Source organism: Tamandua tetradactyla, chromosome 16 (assembly GCF_023851605.1).
Source record: "Tamandua tetradactyla isolate mTamTet1 chromosome 16, mTamTet1.pri, whole genome shotgun sequence".
Classification (NCBI taxonomy): Eukaryota; Metazoa; Chordata; class Mammalia; order Pilosa; family Myrmecophagidae; genus Tamandua; species Tamandua tetradactyla.
The window spans coordinates 37,280,650-37,288,956 of NC_135342.1; positions in this window are offsets into that span (position 1 = coordinate 37,280,650).

An 8,307-nucleotide genomic window follows, 5' to 3' on the forward strand; every position below is an offset into this window, starting at 1 on the left:
CTGGGGGTCAAAATCCTCCACCCCACCCCCCCAACCATTGGCCTAGGGGTACATAATCCAGAGGCCTGTGTAAGCTCTGGAAATCAGCCTGGGGCTGTTTGGGCAGGGAGCTCTGGGGTCCTGGGTGGGATGGTGGCCGGGCTCTAGGGCGGGGCACAATCCCTTGACCATGATGGTTAGACCCCCTCCAGCCCCCTGCAGGAAGGCATCTCTGGGCTATGCTGTCTGCTAGCCCACCCACGGTGTAGAAGCTCACTGAAGCTATCAAGTCCCTCCTGGTCACCTCTGACGGGTTCAATGTGCTTTTGAATTGGAGCAGCCTGCCTGGGTCCTAGAGAGTAAGTGGCCTCCCCCTCCCTGCTGCCCTCACGGTTACCTCTCAGGTCCACACCTGGACCTGTTAAATATGACTGATCCTTTGGTGTGCCCCCAGGTGGTGGGTGGGTGGGTCCCTGCTGCGTGACCACTTTCCCGCCTGCTGCCCCAGCGCGGTACAGTGCAGGCAGGAGACATCCTGGCAAGGGTCCCTTCCTTGATTAAAAGGGTCCCTTCCTGTTAGCTGAGTCAGAGCCCAGGAGCTCAGTGCTGGCTCCAGGCCAGCCCCAGGTACAAGACCCATGTGAAGAAACTGTCCTTCCAGTTGTCCCCGGTACAACCTTGTCCCTCCTCCTGCCACGTCACCCTAAACAGGGCTGGTCGTCCCTGTGTCCTTCGCCAGTAAGAGGGCTGGACCTTCTCCTTGTGAACTGGTTTCTCTCCACGAGGCTGGACTGGTGTCTCCTGAGCCCCAGGCAGCATCCTTGACTCTGGCTTTGTCCCCCACATCCAGCCAGTCCCTGCATCTGGGGTGCTGCCTACTGGGGTGCCCCTTCCAACTCCCTGGCCAGCCCCGGCTCCTGGCCCTGCCCTCCCTGCCTCTCTCCTGGAGCAGGAGGCCCAGCAATTCCTGGCACGCGGGGGCTGCGGCTCAGCCCCACAATTGCCACTGGCCTGTCTGTTGCAGTTGTGCTATCTCTTTGCTTCATCTCTTTCCCCTCTCTGCCTCGGGCCCTGACCTCTGGCTGGAACCTGGATGAAGGGTGGCTCTTCCAGGAGCCCTTGCTAGTGTCCCCTAGCCAGACCCACCTGAAGTGGGGTAGGGGCAGGGACCAGATGCCAAAACCCCAGAGCTAGGGGTACAGAGGCCACCATGCCTGCCACAACCATGGAGTCCCGCACTGTGAGCTCTGTGGAGAGGGCACTGCTTTGTGCAACAATTTGTTGGCTTTTTTTTTAATGTTCAAACTGTCACAAAAGTATGTTTGTTGAATTCGTATGTTTGTTTTGGATTGTTGTTCTCTAGAACGACATTGAAGGGGGTGGGGAGCGCCTGTTATGTCCAGCCAGGTGAGCGGGCAGGCGGGTGTGTGGGGTGGCCGAAATTCGAGGGAGAGGGGCTCTGGCTATGTTCTTGGAGGCAAACACCCCTTGGCTCGGGGGACCCAGATATGTCCCCACTGGCCCTTACCCTGCTCTTCCTCCTGGTGGGCGTGTGGTGAGCAGGAGCAGGGAGGAGCTGGGCACTGTTCCAGGTCAAAAGTCCACAAAGCGTCCACCAGCCAAGGCACTGTCCCGGGGACGTCACCTCCTCACTGCTACTCCCTTTGATTATGCAGCTTGCATCGACCCTCCCCCTCCCCCCACCTCAGCTGGCTATTTGGCTTGAGGGACACTTTGTGGCATCAAAATACCATTAATTCAATACCAGATTTGGAGACAAAAAGAAATAAAATGCATTGATTTTGAGAGGCATCCCAATTTTCCACCTGTGGGAGTCTCATAACCAGAGAAATATGCTCAATGTTCCTTTGCTCGAGTCTTATGGCCAGGCAGCAGCAGAGCTAGGACCCGTGGCTTCCTGTAGTCATCCCAGCCCCTCACCAACTCCTCTTCCCATGATTTGGGACCCAACTGGCCATGGTGAGTATCTGCAGTGATACCTGGGGCCTTGGGAATGCCCCCCACCTGCTCCAACACTCCAGGAGGGGAGCAAGAGGCAGGCCTGGAGTTTTCTGCTGTTAGAGGGCGGGTAACTGAGGCTGGGCAGACTGTTGACCCCTGGACTGGGAAGGGGCCAGATCTCCGGGGACCTCAGCATCCCATACCCTGTCCCTATCACGGAAAATGACTGAACTGCTGGGATGATGGCAGGTCCCCTGGGATGGCGACCCCACTCTGGGCCCTTCTGTCCCATACGAGGTGGTCATTTGGGGGTTGTGGGCAGCCCCAGGGTCCAAGCCACCCTCAGACAATGTTGTCCTCCCTTCCTCCACACTCAACCCCATAGCACCTGGGGCCAATCAGTAAACGGCATTCCCTCACCTCCATGATTGACTCAGGATTGGGCACGTGACTTGATGTGACCAATGAAGAGCGGTGGAATCCTGGGGCAAGACTTCCCCTTCCTGCTCTATCTGAGTGGGAGGGTGTGGCAAAGTCTGGAACCCCTGCAGCCCCTTTGTGCCAAGGTGGTGTGAGAATGGCCAGACAAGCAGAGGGAAGCCAGGAGGTGATAGGAATCCTTGTGACTTTGGTGGAGCTCCTGCCCCAAGCCCTAGTTATTATTTATGTGTTCTAACACATTTCTTTTCTGCTTAAATATCGGTTTCATTTGGGTTCTCTAACTTGTGACAGCAAGCATTCTAACTGATACTCTGGAGCTAGAGTTCCCTTTACCCCCAATCCCTGAATCTGACTGGAATCCTTTGTGTTTTAGTTTCCTCATCTGTAGACTGGCTGATGGGATGACTAAATGGGTTAATTCTTGGGAAGGGCTGGGAAGAGTGCCTGGAGCATAGCAATTGCTACAAAGTGCTTGTCATTCTTATTACTGGTTCTGTTGGGTAATGCCAGCGCCTGGAGGGTGCTCATCCCCTCCTGTGATTTCAGCCTTAGCCACGTCCAAGTCTTTTTGGTCCCACCTCTGGAACCAAAAATGCAGAGAGAACCCCCTGGGTAGGGGCTGGTTTAGATTTCCAATAATTTATCAACAGTCATGTGCCAGATTTCCTTGGGGAAATATTAGTTCTTAGGTTTACAAAGTGCCTTAGTTGTAAATACCCATAAACATGACAATTTGTTGGACTGCATTTATTTTTAAGCCAGTCAGAGGATATCAGCACGTCTGACTGTGTACATCTACCAACTCCTGAGGTCGGCATGCTCCTGCTGTGTCCTCCCAACTGGGTTTGAGCAAGCGGGATGCCCCGCCCGGGCTGGCCTGGGAGCCGAGGGCCCTGGGCAGCAGTGGGGGCACTTCCTGGGGAGGCTGGCAGGGCAGGCTGTGGCCCCCCAGGGAAACTTCACAAAGAGAGTGGTCCCTGGGGCTGGAGAGCAGCCCAAAAGGCTGGCGGTTTAGCCCCTTGCTGGGGGCTGGAGCTGGGTGGCCTGAGTCCAGCCCCAATGGGGGTCGCATGCTCTCAGCAATGCACCAACCCCCAAGCACTTCACTTCGGGGGCACCGCAATCCCCACGGTCTCCCAGATGTTCCTCAATGGGCAATCCTGCTCCACTGCCCTGTACACCCCCCCTTGCCTCTGTCAGCACTTCCCACGTGCCAAGGCTCAGGGCAGCTTCTTTCTGTGCTCCTAAAGCACTTATGGATGCCACTTAATGTTTCCTCTTTACTCCCCGTTTACAAGAACAAATGTACTCTCACAACGCCCATGACAAGGCACTCAGCCTGTCACCTGCCTGATGATGAAAACCGACTAAACTGTACCAGCCCCTCTTTACTACTGTGGAAGATTCCTTTGAAGCACCCTGTAGCCATCACAAGGCATGGGGTGGTCAGACCCACTTTGGGGATGTAGTCACAGAGGCTCAGAGAAAAACGAGTGACCCAGCTAGTGACTGACTGGCCGAGCTGGGGTGGAGGACTGGGCCACCGCCCCATCCACCCCTTCACTGAACTCTGAATCTGTGTCCAAAAGGTAAAACAAGTAGAGAAGTTACTAAAATGGCTCAGGGAGTTCAGGAAGGGAAGGCTGCTATTTAGGAAAACAAGGATTTGGACTCAATTTCCACCCTCTTTTGGCATGTAGAAGTGACTTCGGAAACCCTGGGCCAATTTGTTTCTAGATGTTGGTTTCCACATTGGGAAATACTGAGTTGCATGAGGTGCAGAAATCTCCGTCTGTAAGCAGTAACTGATACAGGTCCGTGCACACAGCTGGCACTCAATAAAGGCTTATGCCTGGCATCTATTAGTGAATGACACCAAGGCCCATATCCCCATGTGGCCCCCGTGAAGAACAAGTCTAACCCCTTTATAGGGTGTCGATTGCTTCTATTGATGGGGTGGAGGGGCAGGTAGGGGTTTTTCAATGTAAGGGAGAGATGGGAACAGGAACAGCATTTGGGGATGGCGTTTAGGTGGCCTAGGGGGAGGGGAAGACAAAGTCATCGGGAAGCGTGGCAAGGGCCTGGGACGCCCCCACCTGTGAATCCCTCACCTTCCCAGGTAAGCACTGCCCACTTCCACTTGCCAGACTGTGGGTAGCTCGTGACTTCCTCCTCATCTATAGACGCTCGCGGCGTTTTTATTCCAATCATTTAACTTACAGAGTTGACAGAAAGGCTATAGATTTCCCCCCAAATATCCATTTGCCTCGCCATTTATCTACTTCGATCTGAAATAGAGAACATGATGGGTGCCCTAGGTAAATCAAGCATTTCCTGTCTTCCGAAATGGGTTTGCAAACGCTTATTTCATGCCATTACCGTTTTTCTGTTTCTAACAGTAAATCAAAAAAGTATCGCCCATTCATCCACTTTAAAAGTAATGCCTTTCTTATGCATAATTACCCAGGCCCAGTGGAGAGCTGTGTGTGTGCACTGTAAATCTACTCCTTTAAAAGGTTTCCCCTTAAGTACACTGGTGACATAAATTGGTGTAGAGCAAATTTATTTATTTAATAGGTTTATTCTTTTAACTGGTCTGATAACCATTACTGTTCACTGTTTGCTTTGGGGGGAGGAGGGAGTTCTTATTAATTTATCTGATTTATTTCTAGGGTGGATATTTATGTAAAAGGTTCCTCTGGAAATGAGGGTGAATGTAATTTATTAGTTTAGCAGGTTTATTCTTAACTGGCCTTCAGGCTCTCCTTGTGGTATTCATGGAAATTGGAACAGTCCCTTAAAATGATTGAGCGAAGGAAAGGAGGCATGATGGCTAGAAAGAGAAAATTTGGGAAGTTTGTCTTGGACAAAACTTCTCCCAAATACTAAAATAAAATAGTTCAAGTCACAAGATTAAAGAGATTAGGGGAAAAAAAGAAGGAAGAAAGGAAGGAAGGAAGGAAAGAAAGAAAGGAAGACTGTGTCTCAATAATAACAGCCCCAAAATGTTTTGGCAAATTGAAGATAAAAGAGAATCTGCTAATCAGGCCCGTGTAAACTTGTTCGTTTTTTGTAAATCTTGTTTGTAGCTCCTGATGGTGTTGCAGTGAAAGCAGACAGGCCCAGCTGGTGGAAGCGAGGGAGAGAAATGCTGAATTTTTAGCAGTTCAGGTTTATTTTTAGGCATTTAAGGGTATCTTTAGCTTCTCAGCAAATGAGTCCATCAGAAGGCTGTATATGAATAATCAGAATGTAAAAATACAGAACAGAAACCTGAAGGCCCCCAGGACCAAACTGTGCCATGCTGCCCCCTCCCGCCTGGCACAGCCGGGCACAGCAAGCTCACTGTTCCCTCCAGCCCAGTCCAGGCCCTGGACACATGGCTCACACAGCTGTGAGCGTGCAGGCCTGTCCCTCTAGTGTCTCCCTTTCCCCTCCCTTACTCAGGAAGGGAGCACCCTGAAGAGTATGACCCTGGCCTGGAGGCAGAGATCAGTAACCTTCAAGGAAGCTGAGCTTGGCCAATGGGCCTTGGAGCATGCCTGGGGGTGGGGGGGGAGTGGGCAAAGCCAGGGCATTGGGAACCAGCCTTTCCACACAGGAAAGGAGGGTGAGCCTCAGAGAAACAGTTGACTTGGAAAAGCCCTTCAAAGTCCTGTCTTCCCCAGGCCTTGCCGAGGCGGGGTGGACCGGCGTTGTCTGCTGGGCACAGACAATGGCCCTGCCTATCTGTCCACGCAGAACTGGGAGGCAGATCAGAGCCTTGGCTTGTTCTGGAACCTCCCAAGTCTTCCTACACCAGGCACTTGGGTAAACAAAGCAGAGCTGATCCTACAGTTCCCCATTCCTGTGACTTTGCAAAATCCTTGATGAAAGCCATCCTTAAGTGTATGATTTTTGATGGCCCCTGTTTAGGGGTCACCAATATTTTTAAAGCCATGTTTAGTCCCTGACCTCAATGTAGGCACCATATCCTGAGGGAGATAAAACAGACCAATGGTGACGAGGTGGGAACAGGTGCATCAGAGAAGAGAGCTGAGTGTCGGGGGAGGCCAAAGGCACTTCTTTGGGGCATCCCTCTGCCTTTTCATGACCTCGAGGCCTGGCATGTGGAAGGTGCACTGGATGTTGTCGAACGTTGGGTGATGGATAGACCATCCCCCTGGCAAGGCATGGGTGGCACCTTGCTCTATAGATGTGCAGACTGGGTGTCAGAGAGCTCTGTAAGGCCCCCCACACAGTGGCCCCCTCACCAGGCCCAGGCCCCAGGACATGACGCCACCATGTCTCCCCCAGGAGGTGTGGGGCAGAGTCTTGGTGGTCTGCTTCAGCGACTCTCTGAGCCCCTCCTACCTCCAGAGTGACTGCCAAGGGCCTTGAGCCTCATGGTCATGTGCCTGGAGGCCCCTATCTGAGGGGACACTGGTTTCCTGTCCATACTCTGAGGGTCCTGAGACGTGGTCCAAGCCTTCTCTGGCAGCAAAGGGACCTGAGGCTTGTAAATAGGTGTAACCGTCAGTGCTGAGAGGGACAGTGGGTAATGCCTGAAGAAAGCACCTTGGGCCCCAGCCCCTTCTCTGCCTGCAGAGGTCTTGGCCCCCAGCTGGCACCATTGTGGTACCAGGTCCGGTGGTGGCTGGCTTCCCATTTCTGTATGTGAATATAGATATGTAATATTTAAATATATGCATGTGAATGTGTGTTGTGTATTTGGATATGTACATACATTTGTGTATATATATTCAGTCCAGAACCTCTAGCAGAACCTGGGTGGAGAGCTAATAGCCAATCCTAAAAGGAGGCGGTAAGGCTTCTCAGCAGGGTTTGCTCTGTGAATGCATGCCAAAGCACCAGACAAGCCGCAGTCACAGATAACAAAAGGAAAGGCACTGGCCTGGCCTCTGTTCCCGCCTGGGCCTGGTCAGAGGCTGAACCCAAGCTGGTCATTTTCTCTCCTAGAGGCAGGGAACTGACAGGACTCCCAGGTCTAGCCTGGTCCTGTGAAGATTAAAAGGGGATATTCTGGGGCAGAAACAACTTGGCCAACTTGGCTGTCTGTCGGGGGTTATGGTCTGCTTTTGAAAGTCTGCCTTCGTGTTTGAAGAACAAAGATGAAGATGAGTGTGAGCTTGTTCTCAGCACTGTTTTCTGCGTGACTTGGATGAGCAGGAGTCAGCCCAGTGCTTGGCCTCTGGCCCTTCCGTCTGTGTGTCCAGATGCAGTGGGTCTAGGCTGCTCCCTCCCCTCCGGGAAGCTGACAGTGGGAGGGATAGAGGGCTGGCAGGAGGGACCCGGCAGTGCTTGCACCCCACTCCCACCCCATGAGGCCCCCCCTTCGAACCCCGTGCCATCCCTCCTCCGTGTCTTTGCTTGGGCCATCTTCTCTGCCTGGACCCTCTTCCCGGACCAAATGCTCTGCGGTGCCTGCTGTCCCCACCTCTCAGTACTCGGTCATCTTGCTTTCTTTCCAGGAGGGCATCCCTCGTTACTTGAAGTGTCTTCTTTGTTCCTGTCTTGCCCCAGCAGAGAAGAAAGTGGGCTCAGGGAGAACAGGGACCTGTCTGAAAAGAGTGGTGAGAACAAGGCCCCGTGCGCGGCAAGTCTCGGGTGACCTGCCAGAGACCGTCCTCGCCAAGGCTGGGACAGGAACCCGAGGCTGTGCAGGGGCTGGGGAACCGTGATGCTGGCCCCCTCCTTGTCCTCACCCCAGAGAGCTCAAGCTGCTTCTCCTAGATTATTCGCATAATTCCTCCCTGAAGAAATCTAGATAACTGAGGTATAAGCATTGAGTGGGGGATGGTTTTTAAAATTTATTTCCACTTTTAGTTGCAATTGCCTTAATTCTCCACTTTTCCAGGGCACTAGAAATACTTGAGCCATTTGGACTTCCTCTCCCTGCTCCAAATTGTCACTAGAGGCTGTCAG